This window comes from Chiloscyllium punctatum, chromosome 3 (assembly GCF_047496795.1).
Source record: "Chiloscyllium punctatum isolate Juve2018m chromosome 3, sChiPun1.3, whole genome shotgun sequence".
Classification (NCBI taxonomy): Eukaryota; Metazoa; Chordata; class Chondrichthyes; order Orectolobiformes; family Hemiscylliidae; genus Chiloscyllium; species Chiloscyllium punctatum.
The window spans coordinates 25,647,981-25,664,499 of NC_092741.1; the positions used below are offsets into that span (position 1 = coordinate 25,647,981).

Sequence of the window (16,519 nt, forward strand, 5' to 3'; positions counted from 1 at the left end):
GCAAAAATAACCTGTCGCTGCATTGCGTGCGTGGCCCAACACGAGTGCAGAGGGGTGACTTGAGCAGCCCCTGCTGGCGGAAAAAGCCTACTGCACCTGGTATTTCCAGGCAGTCTCCCATCCAAGTACTAACCAGGCCTGAGTTAGCTTAGCTTCCGAGATCAGACGAGATTGGGCTTTTTCAGACTAGTATGGCCGTAGGCGCTGGCTCCTACCTTTTCTCCCCACTTCAAGGCGTGCTGGCCAGCCACATTTTCTTTGCTGCTCTTTCTCTTGATCCCCTTTGTTTTTTTTTTCTCTCTTTTCTCTTTGCTCTTTCTCCTCCGTGCGTGCTTCCCTCCCTCCCTCCCTCCCTCCAGCTAGCCCTTGCCCACCAGGCTCCTGTCGTCTCCCACATCCCCACACAGGCCAACTGCAAAACCTCCCCCTGCTTCATAGGGCTGCAGCCTGCATTCTCTCATCCTTCCACACTCCTCCACGCCTCCATTTCGGAATGGCAGGCAGTGACCAGTGGGGTACCGCAGGGATCAGTACTGGGACCGCAGCTTTTTACAATATATGTTCATGATATAGAAGATGCTATTAGCAATAACATTAGCAAATTTGCTGATGATACTGAGCTGGGTGGCAGGGTGAAATGTGATGAGGATGTTAGGAGATTACCGGGTGACCTGGACAAGTTAGGTGAGTGGTCAGATGCATGGCAGATGCACTTTCATGTGGATAAATGGATGCTTATCCACTTTGGTGGCAAGAACAGGAAGGCAGATTACTACCTAAATGGAATCAATTTCGGTCAAGGGACAGTACAGAGAGATCTGGGGGTTCTTGTACACCGCTCAATGAAGGTAAGCATGCAGGTACAGCAGGTAGTGAAGAAGGCTAATAGCATGCTGGCCTTCATAACAAGAGGGATTGAGTACAGAAGCAAAGAGGTTCTTCTGCAGGTGTACAGGGCCCTGGTGAGACCACACCTGGAGTACTGTGTGCAGTTCTGGTCTCCAAATTTGAGGAGAGACATTCTGGCTATTGAGGGAGTGCAGCGTAGGTTGACGAGGTCAATTCCTGGAATGGCGGGATTACCTTACACTGAAAGACTGGAGCGACTGGGCTTGTGTACCCTTGAGTTTAGAAGACTGAGAGGGGATCTGGTTGAGACGTATAAGATTATCAAAGGATTGGACACTCTGGCGGCAGGAAACGTGAGTGCCGAAACAGAGGACACAGCTTAAAAATACGGGGTAGACCGTTTAGGACAGAGATGAGGAGAAACGTCTTCACCCAGAGAGTGGTGGCTGTGTGGAATGCTCTGCCCCAGAGGGCAGTGGAGGCCCAGTCTCTGGATTCATTGAAGAAAGAGTTGGACAGAGCTCTCAAGGATAGTGGAATCAAGGCTTATGGAGATAAGGCAGGAACAGGATACTGATTAAGGATGATCAGCCATGATCATATTGAATGGTGGTGCAGGCTCCAAGGGCAGAATGGCCAACTCCTGCACCTATTGTCTATTGTCCTCCTTTCCTGACTGCCAGCCGCAGACAGCGTGCAGCCCCAATCCCTTTCTTTCCCTCTTTCTTGCTGATTTTGGCAGCGCTCCGCTCTCCTCCCCTCCCTGTCTCCTGCCTGCAGGAGACTGATGCCAGGCACAGCGGCAGCAAAAATAACCTGTCGCTGCATTGCGTGCGTGGCCCAACACGAGTGCAGAGGGGTGACTTGAGCAGCCCCTGCTGGCGGAAAAAGCCTACTGCACCTGGTATTCCCAGGCAGGCTCCCATCCAAGTGCTAACCAGGCCTGAGGCTGCTTAGCATCCGAGATCAGACGAGATCAGGCGTTTTCAGACTAGTACGGCCGTAGGCACTGGCCCCTGCCTTTTCTCCCCACTTCAAGGCGTGCTGGCCAGCCACATTTTCTTTGCTGCTCTTTCTCTTGATCCCCTTTGTTTTTTTTCTCTCTTTTCTCGATGCACTTTCTCCTCTGTGCGTGCTTCCCTCCCTCCCTCCCTCCCTCCAGCTAGCCCTTGCCCACCAGGCTCCTGTCGTCTCCCACATCCCCACACAGGCCAACTGCAAAACCTCCCCCTGCTTCATAGGGCTGCAGCCTGCATTCTCTCATCCTTCCACACTCCTCCACGCCTCCATTTCGGAATGGCAGGCAGTGACCAGTGGGGTACCGCAGGGATCAGTACTGGGACCGCAGCTTTTTACAATATATGTTCATGATATAGAAGATGCTATTAGCAATAACATTAGCAAATTTGCTGATGATACTGAGCTGGGTGGCAGGGTGAAATGTGATGAGGATGTTAGGAGATTACCGGGTGACCTGGACAAGTTAGGTGAGTGGTCAGATGCATGGCAGATGCACTTTAATGTGGATAAATGGATGCTTATCCACTTTGGTGGCAAGAACAGGAAGGCAGATTACTACCTAAATGGAATCAATTTCGGTCAAGGGACAGTACAGAGAGATCTGGGGGTTCTTGTACACCGCTCAATGAAGGTAAGCATGCAGGTACAGCAGGTAGTGAAGAAGGCTAATAGCATGCTGGCCTTCATAACAAGAGGGATTGAGTACAGAAGCAAAGAGGTTCTTCTGCAGGTGTACAGGGCCCTGGTGAGACCACACCTGGAGTACTGTGTGCAGTTCTGGTCTCCAAATTTGAGGAGAGACATTCTGGCTATTGAGGGAGTGCAGCGTAGGTTGACGAGGTCAATTCCTGGAATGGCGGGATTACCTTACACTGAAAGACTGGAGCGACTGGGCTTGTGTACCCTTGAGTTTAGAAGACTGAGAGGGGATCTGGTTGAGACGTATAAGATTATCAAAGGATTGGACACTCTGGCGGCAGGAAACGTGAGTGCCGAAACAGAGGACACAGCTTAAAAATACAGGGTAGACCGTTTAGGACAGAGATGAGGAGAAACGTCTTCACCCAGAGAGTGGTGGCTGTGTGGAATGCTCTGCCCCAGAGGGCAGTGGAGGCCCAGTCTCTGGATTCATTGAAGAAAGAGTTGGACAGAGCTCTCAAGGATAGTGGAATCAAGGCTTATGGAGATAAGGCAGGAACAGGATACTGATTAAGGATGATCAGCCATGATCATATTGAATGGTGGTGCAGGCTCCAAGGGCAGAATGGCCAACTCCTGCACCTATTGTCTATTGTCCTCCTTTCCTGACTGCCAGCCGCAGACAGCGTGCAGCCCCAATCCCTTTCTTTCCCCCTTTCTTGCTGATTTTGGCAGCGCTCCGCTCTCCTCCCCTCCCTGTCTCCTGCCTGCAGGAGACTGATGCCAGGCACAGCGGCAGCAAAAATAACCTGTCGCTGCATTGCGTGCGTGGCCCAACACGAGTGCAGAGGGGTGACTTGAGCAGCCCCTGCTGGCGGAAAAAGCCTACTGCACCTGGTATTCCCAGGCAGTCTCCCATCCAAGTACTAACCAGGCCTGAGTCTGCTTAGCTTCGGAGATCAGACAAGATCGGGCGTTTTCAGACTAGTATGGCCGTAGGCGCTGGCTCCTGCCTTTTCTCCCCACTTCAAGGCGTGCTGGCCAGCCACATTTTCTTTGCTGCTCTTTCTCTTGATCCCCTTTGTTTTTTTTTTCTCTCTTTTCTCTTTGCTCTTTCTCCTCCGTGCGTGCTTCCCTCCCTCCCTCCCTCCAGCTAGCCCTTGCCCACCAGGCTCCTGTCGTCTCCCACATCCCCACACAGGCCAACTGCAAAACCTCCCCCTGCTTCATAGGGCTGCAGCCTGCATTCTCTCATCCTTCCACACTCCTCCACGCCTCCATTTCGGAATGGCAGGCAGTGACCAGTGGGGTACCGCAGGGATCAGTACTGGGACCGCAGCTTTTTACAATATATGTTCATGATATAGAAGATGCTATTAGCAATAACATTAGCAAATTTGCTGATGATACTGAGCTGGGTGGCAGGGTGAAATGTGATGAGGATGTTAGGAGATTACCGGGTGACCTGGACAAGTTAGGTGAGTGGTCAGATGCATGGCAGATGCACTTTAATGTGGATAAATGGATGCTTATCCACTTTGGTGGCAAGAACAGGAAGGCAGATTACTACCTAAATGGAATCAATTTCGGTCAAGGGACAGTACAGAGAGATCTGGGGGTTCTTGTACACCGCTCAATGAAGGTAAGCATGCAGGTACAGCAGGTAGTGAAGAAGGCTAATAGCATGCTGGCCTTCATAACAAGAGGGATTGAGTACAGAAGCAAAGAGGTTCTTCTGCAGGTGTACAGGGCCCTGGTGAGACCAGACCTGGAGTACTGTGTGCAGTTCTGGTCTCCAAATTTGAGGAGAGACATTCTGGCTATTGAGGGAGTGCAGCGTAGGTTGACGAGGTCAATTCCTGGAATGGCGGGATTACCTTACACTGAAAGACTGGAGCGACTGGGCTTGTGTACCCTTGAGTTTAGAAGACTGAGAGGGGATCTGGTTGAGACGTATAAGATTATCAAAGGATTGGACACTCTGGCGGCAGGAAACGTGAGTGCCGAAACAGAGGACACAGCTTAAAAATACGGGGTAGACCGTTTAGGACAGAGATGAGGAGAAACGTCTTCACCCAGAGAGTGGTGGCTGTGTGGAATGCTCTGCCCCAGAGGGCAGTGGAGGCCCAGTCTCTGGATTCATTGAAGAAAGAGTTGGACAGAGCTCTCAAGGATAGTGGAATCAAGGCTTATGGAGATAAGGCAGGAACAGGATACTGATTAAGGATGATCAGCCATGATCATATTGAATGGTGGTGCAGGCTCCAAGGGCAGAATGGCCAACTCCTGCACCTATTGTCTATTGTCCTCCTTTCCTGACTGCCAGCCGCAGACAGCGTGCAGCCCCAATCCCTTTCTTTCCCTCTTTCTTGCTGATTTTGGCAGCGCTCCGCTCTCCTCCCCTCCCTGTCTCCTGCCTGCAGGAGACTGATGCCAGGCACAGCGGCAGCAAAAATAACCTGTCGCTGCATTGCGTGCGTGGCCCAACACGAGTGCAGAGGGGTGACTTGAGCAGCCCCTGCTGGCGGAAAAAGCCTACTGCACCTGGTATTCCCAGGCAGGCTCCCATCCAAGTACTAACCAGGCCTGAGGCTGCTTAGCATCCGAGATCAGACGTTTTCAGACTAGTACGGCCGTAGGCACTGGCCCCTGCCTTTTCTCCCCACTTCAAGGCGTGCTGGCCAGCCACATTTTCTTTGCTGCTCTTTCTCTTGATCCCCTTTGTTTTTTTTCTCTCTTTTCTCGATGCACTTTCTCCTCTGTGCGTGCTTCCCTCCCTCCCTCCCTCCCTCCAGCTAGCCCTTGCCCACCAGGCTCCTGTCGTCTCCCACATCCCCACACAGGCCAACTGCAAAACCTCCCCCTGCTTCATAGGGCTGCAGCCTGCATTCTCTCATCCTTCCACACTCCTCCACGCCTCCATTTCGGAATGGCAGGCAGTGACCAGTGGGGTACCGCAGGGATCAGTACTGGGACCGCAGCTTTTTACAATATATGTTCATGATATAGAAGATGCTATTAGCAATAACATTAGCAAATTTGCTGATGATACTGAGCTGGGTGGCAGGGTGAAATGTGATGAGGATGTTAGGAGATTACCGGGTGACCTGGACAAGTTAGGTGAGTGGTCAGATGCATGGCAGATGCACTTTAATGTGGATAAATGGATGCTTATCCACTTTGGTGGCAAGAACAGGAAGGCAGATTACTACCTAAATGGAATCAATTTCGGTCAAGGGACAGTACAGAGAGATCTGGGGGTTCTTGTACACCGCTCAATGAAGGTAAGCATGCAGGTACAGCAGGTAGTGAAGAAGGCTAATAGCATGCTGGCCTTCATAACAAGAGGGATTGAGTACAGAAGCAAAGAGGTTCTTCTGCAGGTGTACAGGGCCCTGGTGAGACCACACCTGGAGTACTGTGTGCAGTTCTGGTCTCCAAATTTGAGGAGAGACATTCTGGCTATTGAGGGAGTGCAGCGTAGGTTGACGAGGTCAATTCCTGGAATGGCGGGATTACCTTACACTGAAAGACTGGAGCGACTGGGCTTGTGTACCCTTGAGTTTAGAAGACTGAGAGGGGATTTGGTTGAGACATATAAGATTATCAAAGGATTGGACACTCTGGCGGCAGGAAACGTGAGTGCCGAAACAGAGGACACAGCTTAAAAATACGGGGTAGACCGTTTAGGACAGAGATGAGGAGAAACGTCTTCACCCAGAGAGTGGTGGCTGTGTGGAATGCTCTGCCCCAGAGGGCAGTGGAGGCCCAGTCTCTGGATTCATTGAAGAAAGAGTTGGACAGAGCTCTCAAGGATAGTGGAATCAAGGCTTATGGAGATAAGGCAGGAACAGGATACTGATTAAGGATGATCAGCCATGATCATATTGAATGGTGGTGCAGGCTCCAAGGGCAGAATGGCCAACTCCTGCACCTATTGTCTATTGTCCACCTTTCCTGACTGCCAGCCGCAGACAGCGTGCAGCCCCAATCCCTTTCTTTCCCTCTTTCTTGCTGATTTTGGCAGCGCTCCACTCTCCTCCCCTCCCTGTCTCCTGCCTGCAGGAGACTGATGCCAGGCACAGCGGCAGCAAAAATAACCTGTCGCTGCATTGCGTGCGTGGCCCAACACGAGTGCAGAGGGGTGACTTGAGCAGCCCCTGCTGGCGGAAAAAGCCTACTGCACCTGGTATTCCCAGGCGGCCACCCATCCAAGTACTAACCAGGCCTGAGTCTGCTTAGCTTCCGAGATCAGACGAGATCGGGCGCTTTCAGACTAGTATGGCTGTAGGCGCTGGCTCCTGCCTTTTCTCCCCACTTCAAGGCGTGCTGGCCAGCCACATTTTCTTTGCTGCTTTTTCTCTTGATCCCCTTTGGTTTTTTTTTCTCTCTTTTCTCTTTGCTCTTTCTCCTCCGTGCGTGCTTCCCTCCCTCCCTCCCTCCCTCCAGCTAGCCCTTGCCCACCAGGCTCCTGTCGTCTCCCACATCCCCACACAGGCCAACTGCAAAACCTCCCCCTGCTTCATCGGGCTGCAGCCTGCATTCTCTCATCCTTCCACACTCCTCCACGCCTCCATTTCGGAATGGCAGGCAGTGACCAGTGGGGTACCGCAGGGATCAGTACTGGGACCGCAGCTTTTTACAATATATGTTCATGATATAGAAGATGCTATTAGCAATAACATTAGCAAATTTGCTGATGATACTGAGCTGGGTGGCAGGGTGAAATGTGATGAGGATGTTAGGAGATTACCGGGTGACCTGGACAAGTTAGGTGAGTGGTCAGATGCATGGCAGATGCACTTTGATGTGGATAAATGGATGCTTATCCACTTTGGTGGCAAGAACAGGAAGGCAGATTACTACCTAAATGGAATCAATTTCGGTCAAGGGACAGTACAGAGAGATCTGGGGGTTCTTGTACACCGCTCAATGAAGGTAAGCATGCAGGTACAGCAGGTAGTGAAGAAGGCTAATAGCATGCTGGCCTTCATAACAAGAGGGATTGAGTACAGAAGCAAAGAGGTTCTTCTGCAGGTGTACAGGGCCCTGGTGAGACCACACCTGGAGTACTGTGTGCAGTTCTGGTCTCCAAATTTGAGGAGAGACATTCTGGCTATTGAGGGAGTGCAGCGTAGGTTGACGAGGTCAATTCCTGGAATGGCGGGATTACCTTACACTGAAAGACTGGAGCGACTGGGCTTGTGTACCCTTGAGTTTAGAAGACTGAGAGGGGATCTGGTTGAGACATATAAGATTATCAAAGGATTGGACACTCTGGCGGCAGGAAACGTGAGTGCCGAAACAGAGGACACAGCTTAAAAATACAGGGTAGACCGTTTAGGACAGAGATGAGGAGAAACGTCTTCACCCAGAGAGTGGTGGCTGTGTGGAATGCTCTGCCCCAGAGGGCAGTGGAGGCCCAGTCTCTGGATTCATTGAAGAAAGAGTTGGACAGAGCTCTCAAGGATAGTGGAATCAAGGCTTATGGAGATAAGGCAGGAACAGGATACTGATTAAGGATGATCAGCCATGATCATATTGAATGGTGGTGCAGGCTCCAAGGGCAGAATGGCCAACTCCTGCACCTATTGTCTATTGTCCTCCTTTCCTGACTGCCAGCCGCAGACAGCGTGCAGCCCCAATCCCTTTCTTTCCGTCTTTCTTGCTGATTTTGGCAGCGCTCCGCTCTCCTCCCCTCCCTGTCTCCTGCCTGCAGGAGACTGATGCCAGGCACAGCGGCAGCAAAAATAACCTGTCGCTGCATTGCGTGCGTGGCCCAACACGAGTGCAGAGGGGTGACTTGAGCAGCCCCTGCTGGCGGAAAAAGCCTACTGCACCTGGTATTTCCAGGCAGTCTCCCATCTAAGTACTAACCAGGCCTGAGTTAGCTTAGCTTCCGAGATCAGACGAGATTGGGCGTTTTCAGACTAGTATGGCCGTAGGCGCTGGCTCCTACCTTTTCTCCCCACTTCAAGGCGTGCTGGCCAGCCACATTTTCTTTGCTGCTCTTTCTCTTGATCCCCTTTGTTTTTTTTTTCTCTCTTTTCTCTTTGCTCTTTCTCCTCCGTGCGTGCTTCCCTCCCTCCCTCCCTCCCTCCAGCTAGCCCTTGCCCACCAGGCTCCTGTCGTCTCCCACATCCCCACACAGGCCAACTGCAAAACCTCCCCCTGCTTCATAGGGCTGCAGCCTGCATTCTCTCATCCTTCCACACTCCTCCACGCCTCCATTTCGGAATGGCAGGCAGTGACCAGTGGGGTACCGCAGGGATCAGTACTGGGACCGCAGCTTTTTACAATATATGTTCATGATATAGAAGATGCTATTAGCAATAACATTAGCAAATTTGCTGATGATACTGAGCTGGGTGGCAGGGTGAAATGTGATGAGGATGTTAGGAGATTACCGGGTGACCTGGACAAGTTAGGTGAGTGGTCAGATGCATGGCAGATGCACTTTAATGTGGATAAATGGATGCTTATCCACTTTGGTGGCAAGAACAGGAAGGCAGATTACTACCTAAATGGAATCAATTTCGGTCAAGGGACAGTACAGAGAGATCTGGGGGTTCTTGTACACCGCTCAATGAAGGTAAGCATGCAGGTACAGCAGGTAGTGAAGAAGGCTAATAGCATGCTGGCCTTCATAACAAGAGGGATTGAGTACAGAAGCAAAGAGGTTCTTCTGCAGGTGTACAGGGCCCTGGTGAGACCACACCTGGAGTACTGTGTGCAGTTCTGGTCTCCAAATTTGAGGAGAGACATTCTGGCTATTGAGGGAGTGCAGCGTAGGTTGACGAGGTCAATTCCTGGAATGGCGGGATTACCTTACACTGAAAGACTGGAGCGACTGGGCTTGTGTACCCTTGAGTTTAGAAGACTGAGAGGGGATCTGGTTGAGACGTATAAGATTATCAAAGGATTGGACACTCTGGCGGCAGGAAACGTGAGTGCCGAAACAGAGGACACAGCTTAAAAATACAGGGTAGACCGTTTAGGACAGAGATGAGGAGAAACGTCTTCACCCAGAGAGTGGTGGCTGTGTGGAATGCTCTGCCCCAGAGGGCAGTGGAGGCCCAGTCTCTGGATTCATTGAAGAAAGAGTTGGACAGAGCTCTCAAGGATAGTGGAATCAAGGCTTATGGAGATAAGGCAGGAACAGGATACTGATTAAGGATGATCAGCCATGATCATATTGAATGGTGGTGCAGGCTCCAAGGGCAGAATGGCCAACTCCTGCACCTATTGTCTATTGTCCTCCTTTCCTGACTGCCAGCCGCAGACAGCGTGCAGCCCCAATCCCTTTCTTTCCCTCTTTCTTGCTGATTTTGGCAGCGCTCCACTCTCCTCCCCTCCCTGTCTCCTGCCTGCAGGAGACTGATGCCAGGCACAGCGGCAGCAAAAATAACCTGTCGCTGCATTGCGTGCGTGGCCCAACACGAGTGCAGAGGGGTGACTTGAGCAGCCCCTGCTGGTGGAAAAAGCCTACTGCACCTGGTATTCCCAGGCGGCCACCCATCCAAGTACTAACCAGGCCTGAGTCTGCTTAGCTTCCGAGATCAGACGAGATCGGGCGCTTTCAGACTAGTATGGCTGTAGGCGCTGGCTCCTGCCTTTTCTCCCCACTTCAAGGCGTGCTGGCCAGCCACATTTTCTTTGCTGCTTTTTCTCTTGATCCCCTTTGGTTTTTTTTTCTCTCTTTTCTCTTTGCTCTTTCTCCTCCGTGCGTGCTTCCCTCCCTCCCTCCCTCCCTCCAGCTAGCCCTTGCCCACCAGGCTCCTGTCGTCTCCCACATCCCCACACAGGCCAACTGCAAAACCTCCCCCTGCTTCATCGGGCTGCAGCCTGCATTCTCTCATCCTTCCACACTCCTCCACGCCTCCATTTCGGAATGGCAGGCAGTGACCAGTGGGGTACCGCAGGGATCAGTACTGGGACCGCAGCTTTTTACAATATATGTTCATGATATAGAAGATGCTATTAGCAATAACATTAGCAAATTTGCTGATGATACTGAGCTGGGTGGCAGGGTGAAATGTGATGAGGATGTTAGGAGATTACCGGGTGACCTGGACAAGTTAGGTGAGTGGTCAGATGCATGGCAGATGCACTTTGATGTGGATAAATGGATGCTTATCCACTTTGGTGGCAAGAACAGGAAGGCAGATTACTACCTAAATGGAATCAATTTCGGTCAAGGGACAGTACAGAGAGATCTGGGGGTTCTTGTACACCGCTCAATGAAGGTAAGCATGCAGGTACAGCAGGTAGTGAAGAAGGCTAATAGCATGCTGGCCTTCATAACAAGAGGGATTGAGTACAGAAGCAAAGAGGTTCTTCTGCAGGTGTACAGGGCCCTGGTGAGACCACACCTGGAGTACTGTGTGCAGTTCTGGTCTCCAAATTTGAGGAGAGACATTCTGGCTATTGAGGGAGTGCAGCGTAGGTTGACGAGGTCAATTCCTGGAATGGCGGGATTACCTTACACTGAAAGACTGGAGCGACTGGGCTTGTGTACCCTTGAGTTTAGAAGACTGAGAGGGGATCTGGTTGAGACATATAAGATTATCAAAGGATTGGACACTCTGGCGGCAGGAAACGTGAGTGCCGAAACAGAGGACACAGCTTAAAAATACAGGGTAGACCGTTTAGGACAGAGATGAGGAGAAACGTCTTCACCCAGAGAGTGGTGGCTGTGTGGAATGCTCTGCCCCAGAGGGCAGTGGAGGCCCAGTCTCTGGATTCATTGAAGAAAGAGTTGGACAGAGCTCTCAAGGATAGTGGAATCAAGGCTTATGGAGATAAGGCAGGAACAGGATACTGATTAAGGATGATCAGCCATGATCATATTGAATGGTGGTGCAGGCTCCAAGGGCAGAATGGCCAACTCCTGCACCTATTGTCTATTGTCCTCCTTTCCTGACTGCCAGCCGCAGACAGCGTGCAGCCCCAATCCCTTTCTTTCCCTCTTTCTTGCTGATTTTGGCAGCGCTCCGCTCTCCTCCCCTCCCTGTCTCCTGCCTGCAGGAGACTGATGCCAGGCACAGCGGCAGCAAAAATAACCTGTCGCTGCATTGCGTGCGTGGCCCAACACGAGTGCAGAGGGGTGACTTGAGCAGCCCCTGCTGGCGGAAAAAGCCTACTGCACCTGGTATTTCCAGGCAGTCTCCCATCCAAGTACTAACCAGGCCTGAGTTAGCTTAGCTTCCGAGATCAGACGAGATTGGGCTTTTTCAGACTAGTATGGCCGTAGGCGCTGGCTCCTACCTTTTCTCCCCACTTCAAGGCGTGCTGGCCAGCCACATTTTCTTTGCTGCTCTTTCTCTTGATCCCCTTTGTTTTTTTTTTCTCTCTTTTCTCTTTGCTCTTTCTCCTCCGTGCGTGCTTCCCTCACTCCCTCCCTCCCTCCAGCTAGCCCTTGCCCACCAGGCTCCTGTCGTCTCCCACATCCCCACACAGGCCAACTGCAAAACCTCCCCCTGCTTCATAGGGCTGCAGCCTGCATTCTCTCATCCTTCCACACTCCTCCACGCCTCCATTTCGGAATGGCAGGCAGTGACCAGTGGGGTACCGCAGGGATCAGTACTGGGACCGCAGCTTTTTACAATATATGTTCATGATATAGAAGATGCTATTAGCAATAACATTAGCAAATTTGCTGATGATACTGAGCTGGGTGGCAGGGTGAAATGTGATGAGGATGTTAGGAGATTACCGGGTGACCTGGACAAGTTAGGTGAGTGGTCAGATGCATGGCAGATGCACTTTAATGTGGATAAATGGATGCTTATCCACTTTGGTGGCAAGAACAGGAAGGCAGATTACTACCTAAATGGAATCAATTTCGGTCAAGGGACAGTACAGAGAGATCTGGGGGTTCTTGTACACCGCTCAATGAAGGTAAGCATGCAGGTACAGCAGGTAGTGAAGAAGGCTAATAGCATGCTGGCCTTCATAACAAGAGGGATTGAGTACAGAAGCAAAGAGGTTCTTCTGCAGGTGTACAGGGCCCTGGTGAGACCACACCTGGAGTACTGTGTGCAGTTCTGGTCTCCAAATTTGAGGAGAGACATTCTGGCTATTGAGGGAGTGCAGCGTAGGTTGACGAGGTCAATTCCTGGAATGGCGGGATTACCTTACACTGAAAGACTGGAGCGACTGGGCTTGTGTACCCTTGAGTTTAGAAGACTGAGAGGGGATCTGGTTGAGACGTATAAGATTATCAAAGGATTGGACACTCTGGCGGCAGGAAACGTGAGTGCCGAAACAGAGGACACAGCTTAAAAATACAGGGTAGACCGTTTAGGACAGAGATGAGGAGAAACGTCTTCACCCAGAGAGTGGTGGCTGTGTGGAATGCTCTGCCCCAGAGGGCAGTGGAGGCCCAGTCTCTGGATTCATTGAAGAAAGAGTTGGACAGAGCTCTCAAGGATAGTGGAATCAAGGCTTATGGAGATAAGGCAGGAACAGGATACTGATTAAGGATGATCAGCCATGATCATATTGAATGGTGGTGCAGGCTCCAAGGGCAGAATGGCCAACTCCTGCACCTATTGTCTATTGTCCTCCTTTCCTGACTGCCAGCCGCAGACAGCGTGCAGCCCCAATCCCTTTCTTTCCCCCTTTCTTGCTGATTTTGGCAGCGCTCCGCTCTCCTCCCCTCCCTGTCTCCTGCCTGCAGGAGACTGATGCCAGGCACAGCGGCAGCAAAAATAACCTGTCGCTGCATTGCGTGCGTGGCCCAACACGAGTGCAGAGGGGTGACTTGAGCAGCCCCTGCTGGCGGAAAATGCCTACTGCACCTGGTATTCCCAGGCAGGCTCCCATCCAAGTACTAACCAGGCCTGAGGCTGCTTAGCATCCGAGATCAGACGTTTTCAGACTAGTACGGCCGTAGGCACTGGCCCCTGCCTTTTCTCCCCACTTCAAGGCGTGCTGGCCAGCCACATTTTCTTTGCTGCTCTTTCTCTTGATCCCCTTTGTTTTTTTTCTCTCTTTTCTCGATGCACTTTCTCCTCTGTGCGTGCTTCCCTCCCTCCCTCCCTCCCTCCCTCCCTCCAGCTAGCCCTTGCCCACCAGGCTCCTGTCGTCTCCCACATCCCCACACAGGCCAACTGCAAGACCTCCCCCTGCTTCATAGGGCTGCAGCCTGCATTCTCTCATCCTTCCACACTCCTCCACGCCTCCATTTCGGAATGGCAGGCAGTGACCAGTGGGGTACCGCAGGGATCAGTACTGGGACCGCAGCTTTTTACAATATATGTTCATGATATAGAAGATGCTATTAGCAATAACATTAGCAAATTTGCTGATGATACTGAGCTGGGTGGCAGGGTGAAATGTGATGAGGATGTTAGGAGATTACCGGGTGACCTGGACAAGTTAGGTGAGTGGTCAGATGCATGGCAGATGCACTTTAATGTGGATAAATGGATGCTTATCCACTTTGGTGGCAAGAACAGGAAGGCAGATTACTACCTAAATGGAATCAATTTCGGTCAAGGGACAGTACAGAGAGATCTGGGGGTTCTTGTACACCGCTCAATGAAGGTAAGCATGCAGGTACAGCAGGTAGTGAAGAAGGCTAATAGCATGCTGGCCTTCATAACAAGAGGGATTGAGTACAGAAGCAAAGAGGTTCTTCTGCAGGTGTACAGGGCCCTGGTGAGACCACACCTGGAGTACTGTGTGCAGTTCTGGTCTCCAAATTTGAGGAGAGACATTCTGGCTATTGAGGGAGTGCAGCGTAGGTTGACGAGGTCAATTCCTGGAATGGCGGGATTACCTTACACTGAAAGACTGGAGCGACTGGGCTTGTGTACCCTTGAGTTTAGAAGACTGAGAGGGGATCTGGTTGAGACGTATAAGATTATCAAAGGATTGGACACTCTGGCGGCAGGAAACGTGAGTGCCGAAACAGAGGACACAGCTTAAAAATACAGGGTAGACCGTTTAGGACAGAGATGAGGAGAAACGTCTTCACCCAGAGAGTGGTGGCTGTGTGGAATGCTCTGCCCCAGAGGGCAGTGGAGGCCCAGTCTCTGGATTCATTGAAGAAAGAGTTGGACAGAGCTCTCAAGGATAGTGGAATCAAGGCTTATGGAGATAAGGCAGGAACAGGATACTGATTAAGGATGATCAGCCATGATCATATTGAATGGTGGTGCAGGCTCCAAGGGCAGAATGGCCAACTCCTGCACCTATTGTCTATTGTCCTCCTTTCCTGACTGCCAGCCGCAGACAGCGTGCAGCCCCAATCCCTTTCTTTCCCCCTTTCTTGCTGATTTTGGCAGCGCTCCGCTCTCCTCCCCTCCCTGTCTCCTGCCTGCAGGAGACTGATGCCAGGCACAGCGGCAGCAAAAATAACCTGTCGCTGCATTGCGTGCGTGGCCCAACACGAGTGCAGAGGGGTGACTTGAGCAGCCCCTGCTGGCGGAAAAAGCCTACTGCACCTGGTATTCCCAGGCAGGCTCCCATCCAAGTACTAACCAGGCCTGAGGCTGCTTAGCATCCGAGATCAGGCGTTTTCAGACTAGTACGGCCGTAGGCACTGGCCCCTGCCTTTTCTCCCCACTTCAAGGCGTGCTGGCCAGCCACATTTTCTTTGCTGCTCTTTCTCTTGATCCCCTTTGTTTTTTTTCTCTCTTTTCTCGATGCACTTTCTCCTCTGTGCGTGCTTCCCTCCCTCCCTCCCTCCCTCCAGCTAGCCCTTGCCCACCAGGCTCCTGTCGTCTCCCACATCCCCACACAGGCCAACTGCAAAACCTCCCCCTGCTTCATAGGGCTGCAGCCTGCATTCTCTCATCCTTCCACACTCCTCCACGCCTCCATTTCGGAATGGCAGGCAGTGACCAGTGGGGTACCGCAGGGATCAGTACTGGGACCGCAGCTTTTTACAATATATGTTCATGATATAGAAGATGCTATTAGCAATAACATTAGCAAATTTGCTGATGATACTGAGCTGGGTGGCAGGGTGAAATGTGATGAGGATGTTAGGAGATTACCGGGTGACCTGGACAAGTTAGGTGAGTGGTCAGATGCATGGCAGATGCACTTTAATGTGGATAAATGGATGCTTATCCACTTTGGTGGCAAGAACAGGAAGGCAGATTACTACCTAAATGGAATCAATTTCGGTCAAGGGACAGTACAGAGAGATCTGGGGGTTCTTGTACACCGCTCAATGAAGGTAAGCATGCAGGTACAGCAGGTAGTGAAGAAGGCTAATAGCATGCTGGCCTTCATAACAAGAGGGATTGAGTACAGAAGCAAAGAGGTTCTTCTGCAGGTGTACAGGGCCCTGGTGAGACCACACCTGGAGTACTGTGTGCAGTTCTGGTCTCCAAATTTGAGGAGAGACATTCTGGCTATTGAGGGAGTGCAGCGTAGGTTGACGAGGTCAATTCCTGGAATGGCGGGATTACCTTACACTGAAAGACTGGAGCGACTGGGCTTGTGTACCCTTGAGTTTAGAAGACTGAGAGGGGATTTGGTTGAGACGTATAAGATTATCAAAGGATTGGACACTCTGGCGGCAGGAAACGTGAGTGCCGAAACAGAGGACACAGCTTAAAAATACGGGGTAGACCGTTTAGGACAGAGATGAGGAGAAACGTCTTCACCCAGAGAGTGGTGGCTGTGTGGAATGCTCTGCCCCAGAGGGCAGTGGAGGCCCAGTCTCTGGATTCATTGAAGAAAGAGTTGGACAGAGCTCTCAAGGATAGTGGAATCAAGGCTTATGGAGATAAGGCAGGAACAGGATACTGATTAAGGATGATCAGCCATGATCATATTGAATGGTGGTGCAGGCTCCAAGGGCAGAATGGCCAACTCCTGCACCTATTGTCTATTGTCCACCTTTCCTGACTGCCAGCCGCAGACAGCGTGCAGCCCCAATCCCTTTCTTTCCCTCTTTCTTGCTGATTTTGGCAGCGCTCCACTCTCCTCCCCTCCCTGTCTCCTGCCTGCAGGAGACTGATGCCAGGCACAGCGGCAGCAAAAATAACCT

General features: G+C 51.5%; 3 non-coding genes and 7 pseudogenes across 3 annotated transcripts; all 10 read right to left on the reverse strand.

Annotated features, from left to right (window-relative positions):
• Positions 1-84: 84 nt before the first annotated feature.
• LOC140472319 (5S ribosomal RNA) lies at positions 85-203 on the reverse strand (annotated as a pseudogene).
• A 1,535-nt stretch (positions 204-1,738) lies between these two features.
• Positions 1,739-1,857, reverse strand: LOC140472499 (5S ribosomal RNA; annotated as a pseudogene).
• Positions 1,858-3,390: 1,533 nt separating this feature from the next.
• Positions 3,391-3,509, reverse strand: LOC140471210 (5S ribosomal RNA). The gene has a single exon (XR_011956892.1). It is a non-coding gene; the product is annotated as a 5S ribosomal RNA (ribosomal RNA).
• A 1,531-nt stretch (positions 3,510-5,040) lies between these two features.
• LOC140472871 (5S ribosomal RNA) lies at positions 5,041-5,149 on the reverse strand (annotated as a pseudogene).
• Positions 5,150-6,682: 1,533 nt separating this feature from the next.
• On the reverse strand, positions 6,683-6,801 carry LOC140475750 (5S ribosomal RNA). The gene has a single exon (XR_011960240.1). It is a non-coding gene; the product is annotated as a 5S ribosomal RNA (ribosomal RNA).
• A 1,535-nt stretch (positions 6,802-8,336) lies between these two features.
• On the reverse strand, positions 8,337-8,455 carry LOC140471939 (5S ribosomal RNA; annotated as a pseudogene).
• A 1,535-nt stretch (positions 8,456-9,990) lies between these two features.
• On the reverse strand, positions 9,991-10,109 carry LOC140475751 (5S ribosomal RNA). The gene has a single exon (XR_011960241.1). It is a non-coding gene; the product is annotated as a 5S ribosomal RNA (ribosomal RNA).
• Positions 10,110-11,644: 1,535 nt separating this feature from the next.
• Positions 11,645-11,763, reverse strand: LOC140472330 (5S ribosomal RNA; annotated as a pseudogene).
• A 1,535-nt stretch (positions 11,764-13,298) lies between these two features.
• On the reverse strand, positions 13,299-13,407 carry LOC140472882 (5S ribosomal RNA; annotated as a pseudogene).
• Positions 13,408-14,948: 1,541 nt separating this feature from the next.
• LOC140472834 (5S ribosomal RNA) lies at positions 14,949-15,057 on the reverse strand (annotated as a pseudogene).
• Positions 15,058-16,519: the final 1,462 nt, after the last annotated feature.